This window comes from Acipenser ruthenus, chromosome 32, assembly GCF_902713425.1.
Source record: "Acipenser ruthenus chromosome 32, fAciRut3.2 maternal haplotype, whole genome shotgun sequence".
NCBI classification, from domain to species: Eukaryota; Metazoa; Chordata; class Actinopteri; order Acipenseriformes; family Acipenseridae; genus Acipenser; species Acipenser ruthenus.
In genome coordinates this window covers 2,071,415-2,081,345 of record NC_081220.1, presented here as the reverse complement: position 1 = coordinate 2,081,345, position 9,931 = coordinate 2,071,415, and positions in this window count along the sequence as shown.

Genomic DNA, 9,931 nt, shown 5'->3' with positions numbered 1-9,931 from the left:
CGTGAACTGCATTCTGCTAAACAAAACATCACAACAGCAGCAGCAGCGCCATCTACTGGACAAAACCCAGACATACACATTGAAACAATGATCCAGTTCAATATCTACAAAGAATGAACAAGAAACTATTAGCGAAGCCCCGAAAAAGAAAATATTATACAAAACAGTTTAAAATCAAATGTTTAATTGTTAATCTAACCATTTTAGTTACTGTGGAACTACTTCTCTCAGTGGAAGGTGACACAAATAGCAATTGTTAAAATAAAGTTTAAAGTCTTCTTTATTTACCAACAACAACACACTCCCAGACCCATTTAATAATAGCAATAATACACTCCAGGGTCTGTGTGTTATCATGAGATATATCACCACTTCCTGGGCGGTTGAAGAACTCGACTTCGTCTAGTGCCTCCCAACGCACCCAAGGCGTGGTGATATTACCTCATGATAACACACACACCCTGTCGTGTATTACTGCTTCATTAATGTAGTCATTAGGTTTATATGTCACATTCCTTTGTTGTCACTGTATTGATTTAGATATTCGGGTTGGATACCTCGGAAGCCAGCGGAACTCCAGCGTTTCTCCGACAACCACTGATAACCCCTCCCGTGATGATCGGCGCTGCCATGACAACCCATGACATCACCCGCACAAGTTACAACACGGCGAGTCATTTTTTGTAGCACAGTATTAACGTGTTATTGTTTTCACAAAATAACATCAATAAGATTATCAGATCACCTGCTAGTGTGTACTAAACAAAACCTCAAATATCAGTGAATTGATACAGAGACAAGCCGTGGCACCAGCAAGAGGTTAAAATGAAATTAATAAATAAATTACGACAGGAAACAAAAATACAAGTGGTTATATTTAATCAAAAATCCATGCATCCATAATTCTGATTATCTAAATAATCTCACAGCTAATTCTTTACAAATGAATAATTTCTATATTTCTCGGAGTGCTACTGTGGTGTTATAGTTTAACATATTAACGGATTTTAGAAATCATCTATACTAGTCTGCCCCTCAAACAGTTTTAAATATAATTTTGATTTAAATGGCAGGTAGTATATAAATCAATTTCTAAAACAGGTCCATTTTGTAATTTAAATAGGCCTGCGTATGAGCTACCAAAACGTATTTTTGTTTAATGTCGTTATTAATGTATTTACTTATTTATTTGGTTAAACTTTAATCCAGCCTTACATTTTAACTTCTTGAAGTTACCACAGCGTGTCTATGTATGAATTACTGACGAGTAATATTTATGATTTGATTACTCTAGCAGATGAACTGATAATGTATGGATGTTACTTTGTGAAAAAAATACAATATTAAAAAAAGAAATACTACAACATTTAATAAATAAATAAATTATACACCAAACTGTAGCACATTTGTTTAGTCTTAATATCATAACAAATATACTTATTATAAATACGCACTTCCTTTTATTTGTTGGAAAACGGTCTGGAACTGAAGTAAAGTGTTTTTTTTTTTTTTTTTTTTTTTTAATACAGTGCTATTTGAGTATTTAAAATATGGTTATATTCAAATGCCAGCAACGGTGTGTTAATTTAACGAAGCGCCTAACGCCGCTCGGAACGTTTTTAAATCCTAACGGTCTCTGCTCAGCTGAGTGGAATGTTCACGAGCCGGTTGCCTAGCAGCGTCTCCCCCTCCTTCTCTGCCCCGCCCTCTCGCCCTCTCTCGTTGCTCCAGCTAGGAGTTCAAATTTAGCTTCGTTATATTAGCGCAATTCTTTACTAATTTAGAAATTAGCTATTAGTATGAGGCGCCGTTAGGGACAAAATTCAAACCGACACCTCATACACTACACACTGAAATTGCATGCGGTACACAGTGAAACCTCATACGCTACATACTGAAAATTTAAACAAGGTCAGTGATGTCACATCATAAAATACTCCCGCGTCAGGCAAAGGAGTTAATTTCAGTTGCACAGGTTGTCAGAATGGAGGGGCGGCAGAGCTAATAGAACACGTTTTAACTAGACCTGGAATCATAAATACTCTTTCAAATGATTAATAATCAGGGTATCTTCCTCCAATTAATTAACATTAAGAAACAAAAACGACACAAATACAGTGCAAAACAGACATTTACTAATAGACAATGCTAACATATTTTAATTTACACATCATTATATATATATATATATATATATATATATATATATATATATATATATATATATATATATATATATATATATTGTGAGATTAAGAGTGTCAAAGGGGTCTCTGTCACGTTCTTCTGCACCAAAAACAGGCACTACTTGCACATCTCATACTTACGTGGACTATACCAGTTCACATGTGGTGTCAGAGTGGGATGTGCTAAGCCTGTAGTATCCATTACAGCACCCACTTGTCTGTTACCTGATTGCAGAAAATGGCTGATCTAGAAGCCCTGGTCCGTGTGATCATGAATGCCACGGCCGCACAACAGAACCTCGCAGCCATCCAACAGGAAACCAACCGGTTGCAGAACGAGCAGATACAGGAAGCAAAGAAGGAAAGGGTAGCCATTTTGCAACGGATGGAAGAACTGGTGAGCACTCCGGCTCCCTCGGCGGCCACCGCTTCTATACGGTCAACGCACGTACTGAATAAAATGACCAACGGCGATGACATTGAAGCATATCTCCTGGCCTTCGAAAGGACGGCAATTAGAGAAGGCTGGCCACGGGTGCAGTGGGCCGGTATATTATCAACCTTTTTAATTGGAGATGCCCAGAAAGCATACTTTGATTTGGCCACCGAGAATGCCACCAATTACGATGTACTCAAGGCTTAAATCCTGGCCCGGGCCGGGATTTCTACCGCTCTCCGAGCACAAAAGTACCACAGCTGGAGTTACAGCGGGTCCTTACCTCCCAGGTCCCAGCTGTTCAATTTGGTCCATCTGGCCAATAGATGGTTAAAACCCGAAGTGAACGACAGTCACACGGTCGTGGAATGGTTGGTAATGGATCGTTATCTCAGAGCGCTACCCCCAACGATGAGGAAATGGGTTGGCCAGGGGAACCCTAGCACATTGGACGACTTCATTGCCTTAGTAGAGCGCCAACTAGCGGCTGAAGAGCTAGTGCGCCCTGGGGCCTCGGGTCATAAAGTGACGACCGGACCAGACAGTTGGAAACCACGTGTCCTAGACCCGAGGAGTAAGCCGCAGTCCACAGGAAATGAAGAGCGAGTACCTGTGGTGAAGGGACAGGGGGTCAACAGCAGCCGGGAGGGGATCGATTATTCTTTTTACCGCTGTTATAAGTGTAATCAAGTGGGTCATATAGCCAGGTTTTGCACACAAGGCGAGCCTATGCAGTGTAATATGGGGGATTATTTGTGTGGTAGTATAATAGTTCCAGGGAAAATAGAAAGAGGGGCGCCCTACCTCGCCCCAGTAGAAGTAAATGGACGTGAGGTCATGGCTCTCATTGATACAGGCAGTGCAATTACCTTGGTAGTGTCCAATTTGGTACCTACTTTCCGATTGAATTATGATCTCAGTACAGGGATTATGTGTATACATGGCGATACTAAACCTTACCCCACTGCTCTGGTTGATATAACTTACCAAGACCACGTGTGTAGCATGAGAGTGGGCGTGGTTAAAAGTTTGCCGCACTCAGTAATCCTGGGCAGAGATTATCCCAGGTTTAAAACCCTGTTGGACATTAACGGGAAATTGAGTCCTCCCGAGTTAAACACTGAGGTGGGCAATACCACCCCTGAGAGTCTATTAACCTTATTTCCCTTTACAGACAGCAGCCTGTTTGAAGGAACGAGACCCAGTAAGATTTATAAGTCGCGACGACAAAGACGGTTAGAAAAGGGGTATGGACCGCAAGGTGCACCAGTCCTAGTGGGGGAACAAAGGAGGAGGCAAAGGAGAGAAACAGGCACCCAGTGTACCGTCAGTGATATTATGGATACCACGGAGGAGGAAATAATGGATATAGGGGAGAGTGATGAACCAGAAAACTGGTATGAACCTTTTCAACCCTCAGCCCAGAATTTCGGAAGGGAACAAGCCCAAGACAGTACCTTAGTAAATATCCGGGACAGGGTTATATCGGTGAATGGGGTGCCAGTAGAGGGTGCTGTTGTGAATCCTAGGGAACACTTCATTATTAAGAATGATTTACTGTATCGCATTACTATGGTTAATGGCTCACAGGTGGAGCAGCTCTTGGTGCCCCAAGCATATCGTCTGACAGTCTTAAGGTTAGCCCACAATCATTTGTTTGGAGCACATTTAGGTAGTGAGAAAACGTTACAAAGGATTTGCCAACGGTTTTATTGGGTCGGTATTAACAAGATGGTGGAAAACTTTTGTAAATCCTGCCCTAAGTGTCAGAAAGCCAGTCCCAGACCACATTTTAGAGCTCCCCTCCAATCCATGCCTATCATTGAAGTTCCGTTCGAGCGGGTGGCCATGGATTTGATAGGACCCCTAATAAGTCTGCTCGAGGGCATGAGTATGTTCTTGTGATTGTAGATTACGCTACCAGGTACCCAGAAGCGATTCCCTTACGAAATATGGCCTCTAAAACCATTGCAAAAGAGTTACTTCAAGTGTTTTCAAGAGTGGGAATACCCAAGGAGGTCCTTACAGACCAAGGGACCCCATTTACGAGTAGATTGATGAAAGAATTATGCATTCTGCTGAAAATTAAACCAATTCGAACATCAGTTTACCATCCTCAGACGGACGGACTGGTTGAGCGTTTTAATAAAACCCTAAAATCTATGCTCCGAAAAGTAATCGCCAAAGATGGGAAGGACTGGGACTTGTTGCTACCTTACCTAATGTTTGCTGTTCGGGAAGTGCCCCAGTCTTCTACAGGTTTCTCACCCTTTGAGCTACTATATGGACGCCAACCCTGGGGAATTCTAGACATTGCCAAGGAGACGTGGGAGGAACAGAACACCCTAGGTAAGAATGTAATTGATCACGTCATCCAAATGCAGAACAGGATAGATAGGGTCACACCCATTGTAACTAGTCACCTTCAGCAAGCACAACAACGACAAACACAACAATATAACAAAACAGCTAAATTGCGACAGTTTAACCCAGGCGATCGGGTTATGGTGCTAGTGCCCACACCCGAGAGCAAACTGTTCACTCACTGGCAAGGACCATATGAAATTATTGAACAGGTAGGCAAGGTAAACTATAAGGTGCACCAATTCGATAAACGAAAAAAAGGAACAGATATATCATATTAACCTGTTAAAACCGTGGGTAGACAGAGAAGCATTAACGGTAGAGATCAACTCAACTCACGGTAGCTCAACGCCGTCCATAAATGAAGTACACATAGGGGAAGAGAATCAAACATAATCTATCAATATCAACCCCGAGTTAGAGCCGGAGCAGAAAGAGGAAATACATCAGATGGTACGGCGTAACCAAGATGTGTTGTCCAAGATGCCCGGCCGAACTAGTATCATACACCACCATATCATAACCCCACCCGGTGTCAAAGTCACACTTCGACCGTACCGTATACCTGAAGCAAAAAAGGTAGACATTAGGAAAGAGATCACATTGATGCAAGAACTGGACGTAATCGAAGAATCTTACAGTCCATGGAGTAGTCCCATATTTATGATTGCAAAGCCAAACGGTACGTGGCGATTTTGCAATGACTTTCGACAGCTAAATAATGTATCGAAGTTCGATGCATACCCTATGCCCCGGGTAGATGAGCTGATAGAGAAACTCGGAAAGGCAGAATACTTAACCACCCTAGACCTCACCAAGGGATACTGGCAGATCCCGTTAACTCCAGAATCCCGAGAAAAAACAGCGTTTGCTACTCCGTGGGGTCTGTTTCAGTATAAAGTGATGCCTTTTGGGCTTCATGGGGCACCCGCAACATTTCAGCGCTTAATGGACAAGGTTTTAAGACCACACGTAGAATACGCTTCGGCCTATATAGACGACATTGTAATATATTCAGAATCGTGGGAAGGGCATGTACAGAAGGTAGAGGCAGTACTGAATAGTTTAAGAGAAGCAGGGTTAACAGCGAACCCAGAGAAATGCTTTGTCGGTTTAAAAGAGGCGAAGTATCTGGGGTATGTAGTAGGGGGAGGAAAAATTAAACCACAGGTTAATAAAATAGACGCAATAAAAAACTGGCCCACCCCGCAAACCAAAAAACAAGTGAGGGCATTTTTAGGTTTGGCAGGGTATTATAGGAGGTTTGTGCCGGAGTTCTCCACTATTACGGCACCCTTATCGGATTTAACAAAAAAATCGGCTCCAGTGAAAGTCAAGTGGAGCGCAGCAGCAGAGACAGCATTTCAGACAGTTATAAAAATCTTGTGTAACGAACCAGTGTTAGCGGTGCCAGATTTTTCAAAAAGGTTTATTGTTCAGACAGACGCATCGGATGTTGGATTAGGGGCAGTCCTGTAACAAATGAAGGATGGAGTGGAACACCCCCTGATGTATCTGAGCAGGAAAATGCTGCCAAGAGAAAGAGGGTATGCAGTGGTGGAGAAAGAGTACTTGGCAGTGAAGTGGGCGATAGAATCACTTAAGTATTACCTATTGGGTAGGAAGTTTCTGTTGGTTACGGACCATTCCCCCCTTAAGTGGATGAAAGAGAACAAGGAGCGGAATGCCAGGGTAACAAGGTGGTTTTTAACATTACAGCCCTACAGGTTTGAAATTGAACATCGTAGGGGTAGTCAAAATGCTAATGCCGATGGGTTGTCGAGGGTACACTGCTGGGGTGATAAAGTCGCTCAAACCAGTAGGTTAGAGCTGAGGAAAGGGATGTGTGAGATTAAGAGTGTAAAAGGGGTTAGAGACACAGAACGACCAGGAACTACAATTCCCAACAACGGGGCAAACACACCTTGCATGACGGGTAACAGCGGTAGCTTTAAAAAGCTGCGGGAATCAGCTAGAGGGGAGAGTGAGAACAGGTGCACACACGAGCCGTGGGACGGGAGAGTACCTAACCAAGACGAAAGTGGGCAGCTGCATTGGGAGCGAGATTGGGATATTAACCAGTGGTAACCCAGAGGAATACAATTGTGGCACTTGTTTCTAAAATGGTACAGCGTAGTGGGGCATTACATTGAAGTAACCTTGCGGACTACCATTGTCACCAGTCGGAGACAACCATTGTTTCTACAGCGGGACAGTGCACGGTGGTTTTACCTTGAAAACAACACGGCGGACTACAGGCTTCCCTGCATCGGAGCAACACAGAGAACACGGATTGCTGTAGAGTGAGTACGCTGTGTTGTACTGTTGATATGCTGGGAGCTATTGAAGTACGGGACTTGTGTGTATTCAAACAGAGTGCTTAAAGACTGTATCAAAAGCCCACGAACTGGGCAAGTGATTAACCCAGGAGAACTGTGTCCGGCTGGAAGTGTTGAACGGTGTAAAAATACGCAGGGACACAGAAGGGTGATTTAAATGAAAAACAACTTTATTGTATGTCCGGGGAACAGTGGAACCTGCAACAAAAGAGAGGCGAGAGTTAGAGAACGCTCATTGCTCACTGTTTATCACCTGTATTAATTCTATTCTACACAGCAGTGTTATTACTTACCTTTACGAAAGGTTGGCCGGGTGTTGGGGCCGCACTCTACCGCAAACAGGCTTCCGGGGCCGTCGGGAGTGCAAACCTGTGAGTAGGACGGGGACTATCACAACTCCACAGCGCCATCTGGTGGATGTCCGCGACAACCTGGAAGAGAGAAAGAAGCCACAATACCAAGCCACCAACAAAGAAACTTGGATACAACAAGCCATTACTTACCTGAGGGTCTCTCTCCACAAAGAAAGTCCTGGACTGTGTTTATTTGAGTTTGGTTATTATTTGTCTTGATAATTGGAACTTCTGTGTGTTCATTTGTGGAATATAAGAGGAAAAGAAAAATCATTAAAACCGAAATCTCCTTGGATCTGGGTCTCTGTCACGTTCTTCTGCACCAAAAACAGGCACTACTTACACATCTCATACTTACGTGGACTATACCAGTTCACAATATATATATACACACAGTAGCGTGCACAGGGGAATATAAGGTTTCTGGAAGTGTAAAGTCAATTTTCTAAATACACATGATAATGGTACCGGGTCCCAAGCACATTATTATAAACTTAAACACTGGTATGAATTACTGAAAGATACGTATTTGGAAAATAACATAACTGCCAATAAAGAAAATGAAAAGGAAACTGAAATAATAACATAACAGCGACAGCTGGAGTGGTCCGGACCACTGTGACGTCACAGCGCTGAGTGGTCCGGACCACTGTGATGTCACAGCGCTGAGTGGTCCGGACCACTGTGACGTCACAGCGCTGAGTGGTCCGGACCACGGGCCACAGAATGCTACAACCCCTTCTCTCGATCTCCGACGTGGAACCAGCAAGTATCACCCTGGTGTGCTCCAGGCGTACCCTGACACAACACAGAGCCGACTCAGGGTGGGTAAATATAAGTTAGAGATACAGTTTGTAATATATCAAAGACTGAAAAAAAAAAACACACGAGAATAATGAACGTTACTTCCCTTCTCTCTCTCTTCACCGGTCACAGGACTCCTGGCATCGTCTGCTCAAACCTGGACAGCCCCTGCAATGTAACCCAGCCAAACACAAGCATGCAAAAGCAAAAAATAAAAATATGTATACAGTTACAAAAAAACATCTTTCTAAAATCCCAATGAGTTTCGCAGTGTCTGGTAGCTTTAAAAAAAAAAAAAACAGCCCAATGAGACAGGATAGAAAAAAGCAGTCACAAAAAGGGTGCGGTACATAAACAAAAAAAAGAGAAAATCAAAAAAATACAGAAAAACTGAAACACAGTCCCGAAACAACAACCCCCCCCCCAAAGAAAACAAGAAAAACAAAGAAAAAAAACAAAAACAAATCCGTTAATTATCCTACAGCCAGAATCCTCCTTTCTGGGGAGCCTAGACTCTCTTCCTTCTTCCTTCTTCCTTCATCCATCCATCCATCCATTCATCCATTTAACGATTCCAGCAACACCTTTTCCTTCAGCAAACTCTACCAGACTGCTTCCCTACACCGCTCCCCTCCTCCTGCCCGTCCTTCCTCTTTTATATCACCCTGGATACTCTCATTCGCTGGACTGGATAACGTAGGGAAAGTGCTCATGCAGATGGTAAAATAGTGTGCGCACAAAAATAAATTGTGATTTAAACATGCAGATTCCAAAGTGCAGCAACAAAAAGAAAAACTAATCAGAAAACACCATAATAAATCATTTCAGTGCACAAAATAATAAGAATTCATAAAATGTATTTAATACATTCAAAAATAATAGATTCTTCATACTTTATATTTAAAACATTTAATAAAAAATATATTCATGTCATATACTAAAAATAAAACAATATTTTGAATATATTTGAGAAATCAAATGCATACAAAATACATTGTATAGTATATCTAAATATATTTAAGCAACATATAATGTTTAAGAAAGTAGATTATAAAACATTTCAGTTTTTTTATATATATAATTCCATTTAATCAAAATGATATGGGGTGAATTTTTATTATAATAATTTGATTGCATACCTTTACTGACAGTCACTTTCACTTCAGTGTGTTTGTCTTTTTCAAACCATTTATATCAACTCCACAGTGATATATCCCGGCATCTTCTAGTGTCAGCTCTGTGATGGTCACAGTGAAGACTCTCGCTGACCGGTTATCATACAGAGAGAATCTCCCCTCAGTAACGAGGGTCTCAGGCTCGCCACTTCTGATTACATCACTGCATGATAGCCAGGAATCACGACACAGGTACTTTACATTCTCTTTATATTCAGGTTGATATGGGCATTCAACCTTTACATTTTCACCTTCAATCCCATTTACTAGAAAT